The sequence below is a fragment of the Octodon degus genome, unplaced genomic scaffold (genome assembly GCF_000260255.1).
Source record: "Octodon degus isolate 3935 unplaced genomic scaffold, OctDeg1.0 scaffold00092, whole genome shotgun sequence".
In the NCBI taxonomy this organism is placed as follows: Eukaryota; Metazoa; Chordata; class Mammalia; order Rodentia; family Octodontidae; genus Octodon; species Octodon degus.
In genome coordinates this window covers 4,644,435-4,652,381 of record NW_004524668.1, presented here as the reverse complement: position 1 = coordinate 4,652,381, position 7,947 = coordinate 4,644,435, and the positions used below count along the sequence as shown (strand labels likewise).

General features: G+C 38.8%; 1 protein-coding gene and 1 pseudogene across 7 annotated transcripts in view; one reads left to right on the top strand and one right to left on the bottom strand.

Moving 5' to 3' along the window:
* The window catches only part of Eif4g3 (eukaryotic translation initiation factor 4 gamma 3), a 400,120-nt gene that overhangs the window by 284,068 nt on the left and 108,105 nt on the right, over window positions 1-7,947 (bottom strand). For all 7 annotated transcript variants that reach the window (XM_004637641.2, XM_023722577.1, XM_023722578.1 and 4 more), the window contains exon 2: window positions 7,614-7,689. The gene's annotated coding sequence lies outside the window, so the exon portion shown is untranslated. The remainder of the gene's footprint in view (window positions 1-7,613; window positions 7,690-7,947) is intronic.
* On the top strand, window positions 3,221-5,517 carry LOC101559715 (annotated as a pseudogene).

The following is a 7,947-nucleotide window of genomic DNA, read 5'->3' as shown; positions in this document are numbered from 1 at the left end:
GCTTTAGACCACTGAGCCATCTCACCAGCCCCGATAAGTGTTTATTTTTATAAGATATATCTTAAGCTACGTTATAGGAGATGGTTGGGGAGGGAGTTTGTGTTAGCTTGTTGTCTTAACAAGAAACATTTATTGTTGAACAGCCTTGAGCCGAAAGGGAGAACATATTTTTTAGAGCAGATAACAGGAAGCACAAGGGGTTTTTATAATTTTCTACAGTTAAGGCACAAAACTCTATTAACCCTTTACATCAGGAGCACTAAGCTCCAATCGCCAGGAAGGCACTGCACAGCACCCCCCACAGGAGTGTCTTGGGAGTCTCCAGGACATCTACTGTAAAGATTCATGTTCTTCCTCCCTATCGTGAAGAGATGAATGTGCATAGTTCAGACATCACCTAAAATGTCTTCTCTTTTAGTACACATACCCCAAAATAAAAATTACTGTTACTGATTTTCTCTAAATCTAAGCATTTACAAACTTTGTTTTTACCCTTACTAAATGTTCTTCTACCATCATTGAATATAATCACAGAGAAGACATTTAACAAATACTAGTTAGATAGCAAATATCAACTTCACTAAATTTCAGTCATTTTGTCTAATGATGAAGGAAAACCATTCAGGGTTTCCCATCACAGCCACTGTTGACAACTGAGGCTGGCTACTGTTCATCTGTGAGCTGTCGTACGCACACTGGATGTAGGCTGCGGCCCTGGCCCCCACTTGTAGTGTTCCTCTACCCTGAGCCCCAAGTTAAACACTGCGGTAATGTCTAACATTAAGAGTACATCTAAAGGTAATTTTTATCTCTTAAATCTCTGACAAATACTAAAATTTGAGAGTTCTACCTATCAGCAAATATTGCTCATAAATGACAATAATTTATATACAAGTTTACTACCAAATCCTCTTTACCTCAGTAAGAAAACTTCATTGCTTTCATAACCAGTAACTCAAAAATATATGAGAAAAAAATTAAGACTAAGATAAAAGTCCCTAAAAAATTTATTCTATTCCTACAAAACTTAGAAACACTGTACTTAAATGGATCTCTGTGAGTTTCATAAACAAATTATGAAATCATTAATCAATATTAAACATTTTTCCAATCATTTACTTGCTAACTGCCTATGTTGTGATCTGTGAATTATTTTTGAACTTTTAAATACCAATAATGTTTTAAAATGGGAGATTTCAAGCTATTAAAATATAGTAAGCATTTACACACCTGTAATCCCAGCACTCAGAAGAGGCTAAAGAAGGAAGATCATAAATCAGAAGGCAGCCTGCACTACTCAGAGACCCTATCTTAAAAAGGAAAAAAAAAAAAAAAAATGCATGGAGGTAATCTAGGTACACACCCATAATCCAAGTGCTCAGCAGACTGAGACATACAGATTACAAGTTTGAGGCCAACCTGGGCTACACAGTGAGTTCAAGGACAGTCTATAAACTACAAAGAGAGACCTTATCTCAAAAAACCAAAATAAGGGCTAGGGAGATGGCTCAGCCGAATAAGTGCTTGCTTGGCAAGCTCAAGGGCCTGAGTTCAATCCCCAGTACTGCAAAAAAATAAAAAAATAATAGATAAAATAATAAGTTGCCCTAACTATATGTCATATATGAAATTCTTAAAACTGTGTACATTTTAAATCATTGGTTTTGTGTTGTTTTTTTTGTTTTGAGACAAGGTCTCACTATGGGTTCTAGGCTGACCTTGATTGAACTCACTACGTACTGTATGCCGGCCTCAAACTCACAGCGATCCTTCGAGCTCAGCCTACCAAGCGCTGAGATTACATATGTGTGCACCATCACTATGCCTGGGCCCATTAACAGTGCGTGACATCAAGCAGTTTTGCTACTACTTCACCTATGATAAATGCTGTTATTCCTAGAATTTAAAAATTTACTTGATTCTTTTTTGTACATGTGCTCAATCACCCAAATATAATAACATCATCTCCCACTTCACCCTTAAGAAATATTTTAAGGAAAAACTTGTATAATCTAAGTAAAAATAGAGGCTAAAACATGCAATATGGGGCTGGAGAGATGGCTCAGTGGTCTAAAGCACCTACTTAGAACAAGCTTAGCAAAGCACAGGGACCGCGGTTCAATCCCCCAGCACCACATGCCAGCCAGCCCCGCCCCCTGGTGGGCTGAGCTGGCCACACACACACACACACACACACACACACACACACACTAAATAAATGTTAAAAAAAAAATAAAGTTTAAAAAAAAATAAAACATGCAATATAAGCTATAGTAAAAGCTGAATCCAAGTTTTGATCTTATCAGCAGAGAATATAAAATGATAGATTAAAGCCTGCATATCATACTAACAGACTTTCTTTTTAAACCTTTATTTATTTAGATTTTATTTATTATTTTTTGCAGAACCGGGGATTGAACTCAGGCCCTGTGCTTGCCAGGGAAGCGCTTATTCTACTGAGCCATCTCCCCAGCCCCAACTTTCTTTTAATATATGTATTTTGGTACAGGATCTACAGGATCTCACTATTGGACTCACAGTGATTCTCCTGTTCTCAGCCTCCCAAATGCTGGGATTACAGGTGCACTCCACCATGCCCAGTCTCAATCACCATTTCAGCACTGCCCATCGGTGGGACTGGCACAGCACAGATCGAACCTCGGCTACTGCATTCTGCCTAAACAGGTGCTTTAGTCCACTGAGCTATCTGGCCGGCCCTTAACAGACATTTTTTTAAGCAAGATTTTAATTTTAAGGATTGGCTAGGAGTGCTGTTGCTTTTCAAGAAATTTAACCAATTCAATGAAAATGTCATGTGGGTACGTACCATATGCTAAGGCAATAGGAGATGAACTGCAGGTTAGCTTCTATTTTATGACACAGAAATGATGCTAATAAACCTAGACAGTAGAGAAATAATGACCAATAAATGTACCTGGGGCACTAGGGACTTCAAAGCACCAGGTCACATACTTTCCTGTCATTCAGTAATAATATGCACAAAGCCGTCAAATGAAAAAGACCTAAATTATTAAGAATGGAATTTATTTATTTATGTATTTATTTATTTAAAGGCACAGGAAGTGGGCGGTTCAGCTGCGCCCGTCCCTATTGTTTGGTGTTGGGCCTCTCGAGGGGCATTTTTGGAAAGGCCGCCTGTGCAGGCCACAGTGACAGGGCCGCTCGCCCCTGCGCACCATCTCCTCGCTGCACATTTGCTCGCGTCTTCCGTGGCCTGCAGATCCAACATGGCATGGGAGGTGTCGGAGTACCTGAGCCAGAACCCACGGGTGGCTGCCTGGGTGGAGACGCTGCGCTGTGAGGGCGAGACTGATAAACACTGGCGCCACCGCCACGAGTTTCTACTTCGCAACGCTGGGGACCTGGCGCCCGCTGGTGGCGTCAACTCTGCTAACGCAGAGGAAGCTGCCTACACCAAGAGCGGGGCCCACAGTCAGCAGTTGCAGCAGCTCATCTCTTTTTCCATGGCTTGGGCAAACCATGTCTTCCTATGATGCCGGTACTCTCAAAAAGTTATGGATAAAATTCTCAGTATAGATGAAGGCATCAAAGTGACAGATGCTTCAATCCATACAACGAGACGAACTGGTTGCCAAGAAGGGGTAGAAGAGCCATCCAAAAAACGAATTGTTGAAGGAAAAAGCAATTCTGCAGTTGAGCGAGATCTTGCAAAAATTTCTGCCAAAACAGAACAAACAGCAAGAAAACAGTTCAACAAGTTCAGGGTCATCCGCCAAATCAGAGAGTAGTGGTAACTCCAAGAGGGGTTCTGGCGGGTCTGTTCAGAATAACTCTGCAAGTGAAGGAGGTGGATCTGTGTCTGGCCAGAGCAGCAGCAGCACTTCCACTCAGGTAACAGCAGGATCTGGAAAAGCTTCTGAATCTGAAGCTCCAGATAAAGATGGGTCAGCAACATTTGTTTTTTCATTGTTGAAGTCACATGGCTCAGTCCAGTGATTGCACACAACAAAGTGTATCACCTAAGAGTGCTTTGGAAAGCTCATCAGTCCCAGCTTCTCAGAGCAGCTCAGAGATTGAGGTGCCCTTGTTGGGCACCTCTGGAAGCTCAGAGGTAGAGTTGCCATTGCTGTCTTCTAAACTTAGTTCAGAGACAGCGTCAAGTGGGCTGACTTCCAAAACTAGCTCAGAGGCAGGTGTTTCGTCATTAGTATCCAAAAACAGTTCCTCTTCAGGCACATCATTTCTGACTTCCAAGAGCAGCTCAACAAATACATCATTGCTAACTTCCAAAAGCACTTCCCAGGTAGCTACATCACTGTTAGCTTCCAAGAGCAGCTCCCAGGCCAGTTGATCTTTGGTTTCCAAAGCATTTCCTTAGGAAGTGTGTCCCAGCTTGCATCTAAGATTAGCTCCCAGAGTAATAGCACCTCACAGTTGCCTTTTAAAAGTACTTCACAGTCAAGTAAGAGTTCAGTCAAATTCTCCTTTTGCAAGTTAACCAATGATGTGAAACAGAAGCAACCTTTCTTCAATAGACTGTATAAAACGGTGGCATGGAAGTTGGTAGCTGTTGGTGGCTTTAGTCCCAGTGTGAAACATGGAGAGCTCCTAAACGCAGCTATTGCGGCTCTAAAAGCAACCCTGGATGTGTTTTTTGTCCCCCTAAAAGAACTAGCAGATCTGCCTCAAAATAAAAGCTCTCAAGAAAGTATTGTTTGTGAATGCAAGTCTGTGTATTTGGGCACTGGCTGTGGCAAAAGCAAAGAAAATGCAAAAGCAGTTGCATCACGAGAAGCATTAAAGTTGTTTCTCAAGAAAAAGGTGGTGGTAAAAATATGTAAAGAAAATACAGAGGCAGTGAAATAGAAGATCTTGTGCTCCTTGATGAAGAATCAAGACCTGTAAACTTACTTCCAGCATTAAAACATCCTCAAGAATTACTATAATAAGTCCAAATAATCATTGCATATAATGTCTAGTGTTTGAAGAGAAAAACTGGCTTTTGTATAAAACGGGCTTTCACAAATTTTGTATTGCTTTTTTCCAGTTTTGCAGAAAATTTACATTCTACTTCTCTTCAGAAAAGCAGAAGTTGTAAATACTTGACAGTACATATTAAAAGGTATGCATTAACAGCATACCAGTATGCCATTTTATTTGCTGAAAAAAATGCTGTCTTCTATTTTTAATGTTACATTAGGTATGATGTGTAGCTCTGTAGTCTTGAAAATTTTTTACTACTTTCAATTTGATGAAAATGTATTAAGTTGTCTACCATGCTTTTTTTTGTAGCTGAATAAACCACGTCAAAGAAAAGGGGACCACAGTATTTGAATGTCTAAAAGTCTGTCAAATTTAAGGTTTTACGAATGTTGCCCATAATGTTGAAAATGTCTGTTAAAGAATAAAAGAAAAATAATTGCTTCAAACTATTTTTATGAGAAGTTGTAAGCATTTTTTAGATAAAAACCAGTGTAAAGTACTTATTATTTTATTCTGAAGTTGTTTAAAATTCACCATAATTCTGACCGCTGCTGATTCATTCATTAAGCGGGTCAATTTATGTTTTGAAGTAAATTTACACTTTTTATTGAATACATAAATGTGGGCTTCTATATTAAGCATATTTTATGACAACTACTAACAGATTGATTTGTTTAGAAATTAAATGCTTTAAGCTATTTTACCTTTTAAAATAAAATAAAGGCACATTCCAGCTACTTGCAAGGCTGAGGGTGAGAAGATCACATCAACCCAGGAACTTTAGAACAGGCTGGGCGACATAGCAAGATTCTATCTCCAAAAAAATTCTCCAAATAATTTTTTTAAGTGGAAAACATTAGGTTTTAAGGTAACTTTTACTGCCTAAAATCTCTTGTTCCTCTTTAGTAGGCACAATGGCTAATATGTAACAAGCATTTTTTACTATATATATGGCAGTAATTTTAAACAGTGAAATCAAATTCCATCTAATTCAAAATATAAATCAAAAAAGCTAACTTTGAACATTTCATATGAATGTATAAAACAAACATGTTTTAACCTCTACCAAATAATGTTTACAGATATCAATTTGGTTTTTCTCAACAAAAACTGAACTTTACACAGTGAACAGTGATCACCTCCACTGGTAGACCACATTCACTCAGTTCAAGCAAAGATCCAAGATATATCACCTAGGACTCTTCTTTCTCTCCTACTCCACACAGCCAAGACATCATGTCCTACAAACTTTATTTGGTGTAAAGTATATATGCTATATACTTTTACCACTATCACTCGGAATAAGCCACACAGTCATCTTTGGCCCTGTACAACTCCAGTAACCTCTGAACTCATTTCCTTGCAGTCATGACCCACCCTTCACTGCTTTCCATCACATCTGGACTGAAACCCAAAATCCCTAACATGGTCTATAAAGCCTCTCATAAAGTAATGTCCCAAACCCACCCTTCCTTCACTCTGGCCACACCAGCACCTTTACATTTCTAAGACTACATGAAGCCCACCACCACCTTTGCACCTCTACACTATTATTCCTTCTACCACAAATGGCATTTCTCTAGAAACCTTTCTGCTTCAGCCAGGCATAGTGGTACATGCCTGAAATTCCAGCACTGTGGGACACTGAGGCAGAAGGACCGCAAGATACAAACCAATAGGGCAATTTAGTGAGACCCTGTCTCAAAATATATAAGAAAATAATAGAAAAAAAATAATAGGGGCCAGGAATGTAAGTCAGTGCAGCAAAGGCCCTGGGGGTTCAATTCCCAGCACCAAGTAAATTGCTCCATCAGGTCACTCAGATTACATGTATTTTGCTAACTACACTGTTTCTTTACAATGCAAAAATACATAAAATGTAGAATCGGGCCGGCCAGATAGCTCAGCAGATTAAAGCACCTACTCAGACAGACAAAAGGATCAGGGTTCGATCGCTGGTGTGCTGTGCCAGCCCCACTCCCGGGGCATACTAAGACTTTGACTGAGACTGGGTGTGGTGGTGTACCTATAATCCCAACAAGGCTGAAAACAAGAGAATCACTATGAGTTTGATCTGTTTAGTGAGACCCTGTAGATCCTGTATTAAATACAATAAAAAACAATAATAATAATAATATAGACCTGAAATGTTTTTAAAGATGTGTTTTATACCCCTAAGCACTCTAAAGTCCCTAGGTTTGCTGCAAGACACCTAAAATTCACTTCTAATTTTACTTCCTTCAACCTCTAACTTTTAAATTTCCTCTAATGTTCACTTTTCCATTCTTCCCACGTTATACGTAATCAAAGAAAAGTTAACCAAAAACTAAAAATTTTTAAGAAAATATATTCAAATAATGTAAAACATCAGTGTCCCAAAGAATCAAAATACAAGGCCAGAAGTTAATATTTATAAAAAGAAAAAAAAAAAAAAAAAAAAAAAAAAGATGACAGGTATATAAGCTACTCTATCTCTGTATGTTTCATATTTACTTAGAATAAGATAATGAAAAAAGGGTCTATTTGCCTCACTACATTATATTCATTTAATTTTTTGCCAAAAATCTATGTTGATCAAAAAAACATGGCCCCTAATGTCAAGAGCTCAAGTGGAAAAGTAGATGCACAAGCAGCCTTGAGATACTCACTGTGCTATAGACTGCTGAGACCGTGGGAGTGAAAATTCGATCCTCGAGAGGCTGCTGCACAGGTCCTCTAGGAATTCTAGAAGAACAAGTTAAGGATAAGAGAATTCAAAAACATACTGCTTTAGCAATAAGAAAAAGTTACCACCAAAAACTTCTGCCAATTACCCAAGCTTTTGTACCAATTATCCAAGCTAATTCTAACTCTAATTAGTAGAGTTACAGACTTACTTTTCCACAGAAACTGGAAAATAAAGTATTTTAAATTGCCTACTGTGGGGGCTGGTGAGATGGCTCAGTGGTCTAAAGCACCTACTTAGAACAAGCTTAGCAAAGC